The following is an 8072-nucleotide window of genomic DNA, read 5'->3' as shown; positions in this document are numbered from 1 at the left end:
TTGTAACATTTATCAACTATATGTCCTTGAATACCACAATTAGAGCATAAAGGTCTTTCTCATTTTGATTTTGAATTGAAGGAAGCTATAGCAATAGAAATGCCAGAATCACCCAAAATCTGAGAATCATTAGAGAGTGACAAACCTTGATTGACTGGACGTTGACTTTCTTCTTGAACAACCAGGGTAAAAACTTTGGTGATTGGAGGCAAAGGGTTCATCATCAAAATCTAACCCCATGTGAAGGCATATGAGTCATTAAGACCCATTAAAAATTGAATAACACATTCCTTTTGTTGATACTCCATCCAAGGTTTCATCCTTCCATAGTGACATACAAGAATAGGTTGAAATTCCTTCATCTCATCCCACAAAATCTTGTGCCTAGTGTAATAAGTGTTGACATACAAGAATATGAGTCATTATTTCTATCTCATTCCCTGCCTAGTGTAATAAGTGCACCTTGATTCAAGGCCATAAGAGCCTTTATGACTTGGAAAATTTGTGGAGCATTGGTTTGATGAAACTGTTCTCCCAGGCCGTTCCAGATCTCTGTAGTAGTAGAGATGTAGAGAAGACTCGCAACTATCTCCTTAGCCACCAAGTTCAAGATCCATGAATTAACCATGCTATTGCATCGATTCCAAGCTCCATAAAGCAAATCATTAGTAGTTGCAGGTTGAGGAATGCTATCATCAATGAAGCCCATTTTGTTCTTGGCTATGAAAGCTAGTAGCATCGCCCAACTCCATGTGTTGTAATTGGGGCCATGAAAATGATGGGAAACAAAAATAAGCCTTGGATGGTCTCCATTATGGAGAAAGAAGGAACTGGAGAAATCTTCCACTGGAGAAGAGGTGGAGCTCATAACAACCCAATTATTGTTTTGTCTTCCACGAGCCATCAGGAAGATTTAGAAACAATAAACATAGAATAGTTGCAACAGAGAAGAACGCTTTGATACCATTTTACAAAAAAGGTAAAGAAATTTCAAAATTTGATGAGGAGTACTATGTTCTCTATTTCTAGAGGGAAAAAAAGGGGGTGGGGGAATGACAAGCATATATTTGGGACTGGAGACAAATTGCACATTAACCTAATTCCAGCTCACCAAGGATAATAGAAAAAAAAAAAACTTCTCTAATTAATTTCTTCCTTTTTATTTATTTACAAAAAGGTCCTCAACTTTAATAAAAAGTCATTGGATCATGCCCTCTTCACTCATAAAATTATTCTTATTCCTATCATAAACTAAGAGAAGTAGGGACGGGGAATCCTTGATGAGGTATAAATTTCCATCCCTAATAGGAATCTTCATTAGTATTTTTGATTTGATAATTTTTATTTAATTTTAAATTTTATACATACACACACACATACAATAGGGCCCTATCTTTGTCCCATTCTTAGTTTAAGTTTTTACAATTTTCCCCATCCTCAACTTGAAAAATACTCCTAGTCTCTGCCTCAATGAGGTTTTTTGTCATCCTTGCACTTGGTTTGTGCACTTGACTACCTAGCTGAATTTCATGTGGGCTACACCTAATTTGAAATAAAAATTATAGTGATAAAGGGAAAAATAATTTTAAAAAGCAATTTTCATTGTTCCCACTATAAGAAAAAAGGGCTTTCGTTGACAGTTTTTCACTGTCAAGATAAGATATATCTATTAAGATGGATCAATATTCATATATGTCATCTATACCAATGTCAAGAAAAAGTAAAAGCTATCTGGACATAATATATGTATATATATATATATATATATATGTGTGTGTGTGTGTGTGTGTGTGTGTGTGAAGATTAATTTATCTTATGTCAAGGTTGACTTAGACTTCTGTTGAGCTTCACTTAAATATATGTTAATGTTGCTTTATCTTCTTTAAGGTTAAATTCATGTGTCAAGGATGTTTTTTTGTCACGGTTGAACTATTTATATGTCAAGGTTGGTTTAGTTTATGTCAATGTTGTGTATAGAATATATCGATAAATAAATCTTTATTCTCTTCAAATATATCCAAAAGTCTAATAGTGGTATGTGATTAAAAGAACCTATGCATACACTGAGCAAACATTGATGAAATATAAAACCTGTAAAAAATAAATGTAATATTAATTAGCTAATTATTGATTAAAGATGAAGCCATAGAATAAAACCTTATGTAAATATATGAACTTTTATCTTACATTTATTTACCCCTAAAAAAAAGTTTCTAATATATACATATACACATACTCAAGAATATTGAGTTTTAAGATATACCCAATGCTCTTAGTTTAGGTAGACACTTATAGAATTTATTAGATACATCACACTCATGAATTTTGAGATACAAGCAACACTCCATTTTAGAAAGAACACTCATACAATCCATGAGATACGGGGAAAGTTTTGGGAGGCCTAGATATCTACGTTTCATATGCCCGGATTAGGTTAAGAACATGCAAAAGCTTATTACAAGATAGAAATAAGATCATGTTTGATAACCAAGAAAAAAATTTCTTCACAAGTACTCTAGCTCATCTCATCTTGTTCAAGAAAGAATAGACCTTTTGACAGTAATTGGAATAGAATTTCATATGCATATATAGTAACCTAGATGACCAAAAGGGCTTTCATAAGCACTTCAAACAATGATATCTTCTAGATAACCTTTTTATACAGCCATCCTAAACTTTACTCAACTTGCTAGTAAAAACAACCTCTAATAGAATGCCTAAATCTATGAACTAATTGTGAACAAGTCATCTACTTGGAAGGAACCCATGACTTAGATTTTTCATGCAACTCTTAATATACCTAAGTCATGTACAATGCAAAAGATGTTGTCTAGAATACTAAAAAAGTACAATACATGGAATAAGGATAGATAAAAGTGAAACTAGAATATCATTAAATAAATAATGATTTCCAAAACTATTATATCATGTCATGCTTTTAAGGGTTCTATCCTAACACGTTCCCTATCCCAAGATTAAGTTAGGTTTCTCCCTAAGGCTCTAAATCCTTGTAACAAAAGTAAAATATACAATTTTTAACAAAAGGATCTAGATTGCAAGTGCTTTAGAAAACTTTACCACAGATTTCGACGTTCCCAAATCTAATATGTGCGGTAAAGATGAAACCTAAAGTATTTGGAGATCTTGTACACCCAAGATCTTCCGCCCAATAGCTCTTTTCAGGACATTGAGTCTAGTTTGTATGTTGGCAATTTTGTTAATGTTTATCCATATAAGTCTTTTTAGATAGTAACTTACTCTCCATTGAAGATCAATGGTTTCTATTCTTCCAACCAAGAAGTCATAAGTACATTTAAAAAAATTTAGTTTGTGGCAAGTTAGACTCTTAGGAGGTATAAAGAGGAACGGTACTTTTTAAATCAATAAAAATTGTTTTTTTCTTTTTACAAATTAAATGAAACAAGGGACGCTTGAGCAGGCAACAGTGCTTAGCACTTCTCAAAGCACTCAAACAGTGGTTAAGTGCACTCAAGCACTCATGTATTTTCTGTCAAAAATTAGAGAATATTTTTTAGATTTTCATGCAAATTGGATTTGGAAACCTATTCATACCAAACCTCTTCGATTTATTTTCCTATAAATACATGTCCATAACCCCAAAAAGGTTAAAGATCTCAATTTCATTAGAGAAGGTTTCATTAAGGGGAAAGCCTCATGAGCCACACCATTCTCGATCTCTCATTCAAAGGATTCAAGTTTTGAATCTTGGGTTGAAGACCTTCATCCCTTCAACAAGGTTGAAGCGTATCCACTAGAGCAATTGGAGGTTGCTACATGTAGATGTGGATCAAGTTATAGGTACTGGAAAGTAAGTCTTTAAGGTAAAGTAACTAGGTAAATTTTTGTAACTTGGTCTCATATAGTGGATTTACATTAGTAGTCTTAGACCTCATGGTTTTTTATCCCCATAATTAGTATGGGGGTTTTCCATGTAAAAATCCTTGTGCCTCATTGCATATTTTTTATTATCTTGATTGCATTGCCTATTATTGAATTTCCTTAGGATTTAGTTTCCTTGTTACAATTCATGATGTTTGATTATTTATTTTTGAAAGCATGTTAACTTCTTTAAGATTTTGTCTCCTTGTTAAAATTTATGATGTTTGATTATTTATTTTTGAAAGCATGTTAACTTCTTTAAAATTTTGTCTCCTTGTTAAAATTTATGATGTTTGATTATTTATCTTTGAGAGCTTGTTATTCTTTAGAAAAAGTTTTCTTAATTGATTCTGAATTAAGTCAAAATTTCTTTTACTAAAAAACAAAAAAAAAAGAAAAAAAACTTCTCTAATTAATTTCTTCATTTTTTATTTATTTACAAAAAGGTCCTCAACTTTAATAAAAAGTCATTGGATCATGCTTTATTAGTTGGATTGGTGATTCAATAATGGTCAAATGATGGTGAAGTTATAGTGATATCATATATATAATTTATATGTCGTAAAAATTTAAAATATGTATAAATAATAAATATAGTTAATATATATATATATATCTTTTATATTTCTATCTTTACTACTAATGGATTCAATCATGATAAGGTTAAAACGTAAATGTATTATTAAATAGTATAAATTTGTAATATTTTAATTTGCTATGTCCTAGAATAAAATTAAAATTATTTAATATATTATACTATTCTATTATCTAAAAAATTAATTTTATTAAATAAATATTTGTATGTATGCATTATTAAGAATGATAATATATGATATTATATTCAAAATAATATATGATCACAATAAAGCTAGGAGGTAGCATTCAGTCATGGAGAGAAGAAAAAACAATGTCTTTCATTTTTCAAAGAAACATTGGACTAGTGATTCAGGCCATTCTCGTCTTGTTGAAAGTCAAGGATGATCTAATAATTCAATTGAATCGATACTAAGATGGGTCAGCAGTTCAGATGGTTTTCTATCCATTAAAAGTTTGACCAAATAAGCCCCGGAAAAAACCTTGGAAGAAGATCGTCAATGTCAATTTTGGTCTGAAATTATGTTACTTATTATCTCTTTGACAATATTAATTTATTGTATTTATAACAAATTGGCTTAGTATCTATAAAATAATAATATATATTATTTATTTATTTTTAATATTAAATAAATCTCAACAGCCACTCCTAAAATTTAAATATTTTTACTAGTTTTTTACTCATTTCAAAATTTTCAAAATTGTCTCATTTGAAAATATTATTTTAATTTTTTAAAATTCAAAAGTAATTATTTCAATTAAAATAAAAATTTATGATTTTAATTATTTTTTAATATTTAATATTTGAAATTTAAATTTTAAAATACATAAATGTGACTCTATTATTATGCAAGGTAGTAATTACAATTGACTATGCTTTTCTGGCAATTGACAGCGTATGATAAATACAAACATATTAATTAAATTATTGTAAATTATAAAGTATTACTTTATATAATATGAAATTTATATTATAATTGTATTAGTACTTTATAAAAGTATATTCTTTGGCATTGGCTTTGTATTGTAATGATAAAAGAAAAAATGATTTTTAGTAAAAATTATTCATAGAATTAACCTACTATTGTTATGTGCAATGATGAACATTATTTAATTATGTGGGATGAATTATTTATCTTCAAGTTCAAATACTTAAAGTGTTGGGTATTACATATACTATTAAAATAGTCAACCATAAAATAGATGCAAATTTACAATTTTCTTCCTTAATCATAGTTTATATTACTTTCATGATAATTTTCTTCCTTAAACTTTGTTACACACACTTAAAATTATTCTCATTCCCACCCCTATTCTCGACCATAGACTAAAAGGCCATGGATGCAAAATCCTCCTATCCTTGATAGGAATCCTATTAGTATTTTTAATCTAAAAAATTTTTATTTAATTTTTAAAAATTATATATAAATAAATAAATATATATATAGCAAAATTTAAATATATAATATTAACTTTATTAATTAACCATAGTCATGGTTAGTGCACTTGCCTAGGGATATAAACCAGGTTGGGTCAAGAAAGGCTCCCTCATCCCCTCTCCACTCGTAAAATTATTCTTATTCCTATCTCATTCCCTGTCATAGACTAAGAGAAGTAGGGACGGGGAATCCTAGATGGGGTATAAATTTCCATCCTAGTAGGAATCCTCATTAGTATTTTTAATCTGATAATTTTAAAATTTATACATATACACACACAATAGGGTCCTATCTTTGTCTCGTTCTTAGTTTAAGTTTTTAAAATTTTCCTTATCCTCAACCTGAATAATACTCCTAGTCTCCGCCTCGATGAGGTTTTTCGTCATCCTTGCACGTGGTTTATACACTTGACTACCTAGCTGACTTTCACGTGGGGTACACCTAGTTTGAAATAAAAATTATAGTGATAAAGAGAAAATTAATTTTAAAAAGTAATTTTCATTGTTCCCACTATAAGAAAAAAGGCTTTCGTTGATAGTTTTTCACCGTTAAGATAAGATATATATGTTAAGGTGGGTCAATATTCATATATGTCATCTATACCAATGTCAAGAAAAAAAATGTAAAAGCTATCTTAACATATAATATATTTGTGTGTGTGTATGAAGGTTGTCTCTATTTCTACCAATTATGAAATCTTGTTAGGATGATATATGTCAAGATTTCTTCCACTTTTGTTAAGTTTTCTTATTCTTATGTCAAGGTTAGCTTACTCTTTGTTAAGATTAAATCCAAAATATGTGAAGGTTGGATGAAACAAATGTCAAGATTAAATATATGTTAAGGTTGCTTTATCTTCTTTAAGGTTAAACTTATGTGTCAAGGATGTTTTTTTGTCAAGGTTGAACTATTTATATGTCAAGGTTGGTTTATTTTATGTCATGGTTGCATATAGAATATATTGATAATTTAACATGTTACCAAAATAAATCTTTATCCAAATTGAACATATAATCAAATTGAATCCATAACCAAATCCAATATTTAACTTTCATATCCACAACACATCTTAAATTTTTTCAAGAAGATATAAAGTACACAAATATACAATATATATATATATATACTTGAACCCAAGTATATAAAAAAGACCTAGCAACTATACATGAGAAAAGAGTACTCCATATATGATCTTATCCTCTCTTCAAATATATCCAAAAGTCTAATAGTGGTATGTGATTAAAAGAACCTATGCATACACCGAGGAAACATTGAAACATCAAACCTGCAGAAAAAAAAAAAAATTAAGATGAAGCCATAGAATAAAACCTTATGTAAATATATGAACTTTTATCTTACATCTATTTAACCCTAAAAAAAAGTTTCTCATATATACATATATATATATATACATAATCAAGAATATTGAGTTTTGAGATATACCCAATACTCTTAGTTTAGGTAGACACTTATAGAATTTATGAGATATATCATACGCATGAATTTTGAGATACAAGCAATACTCCATTTTAGAAGAACACTCATACCATCCATGAGATACGGGGAAAGTGTTGGGAGGCCTAGATATTTATGTTTTCCATGCTCGGATCAAGTTAAGAACATGCAAAAGCTTATTACAAGATAGAAATAAGATCATGTTTGATAACCAAAAAAAAATTCTTCACAATTACTCTAGCTCATCTCATCTTGTTCAAGGAAGAATAAACCTTTTGATAGTAATTGAAACAGAATTTCATATGCATATATAGTAACCTAGATGACCAAAAGGGGCTTTCATAAGCACTTCAAATAGTGATATCTTCTAGATAACCTTTTATATAGCCATCCTAAACTTTACTCACCTTGCTAGTAAAAACAACTTCTAATGGATTGCCTAAATCTATGAACTAACTATGAACAAGTCATCTACTTGCAAGGAACCCATGACTAAGATTTTTCATGCAACTCTTAATATACCTAAGTCATGTACAGTGCAAGAGATGTAGTCTAGAATACTGAAAAGGTACAATGCATGGAATAAGAATAGATAAAAGTGAAACTAGAATATCATTAAATAAATAATGATTTTCAAAACTATTATATCATGTCATACTTTTAAGGGTTCTATCCTAATACGTT

The sequence above is a fragment of the Vitis vinifera genome, chromosome 19, assembly GCF_030704535.1.
Source record: "Vitis vinifera cultivar Pinot Noir 40024 chromosome 19, ASM3070453v1".
In the NCBI taxonomy this organism is placed as follows: Eukaryota; Viridiplantae; Streptophyta; class Magnoliopsida; order Vitales; family Vitaceae; genus Vitis; species Vitis vinifera.
Note: the sequence above shows the minus strand (reverse complement) of the source record.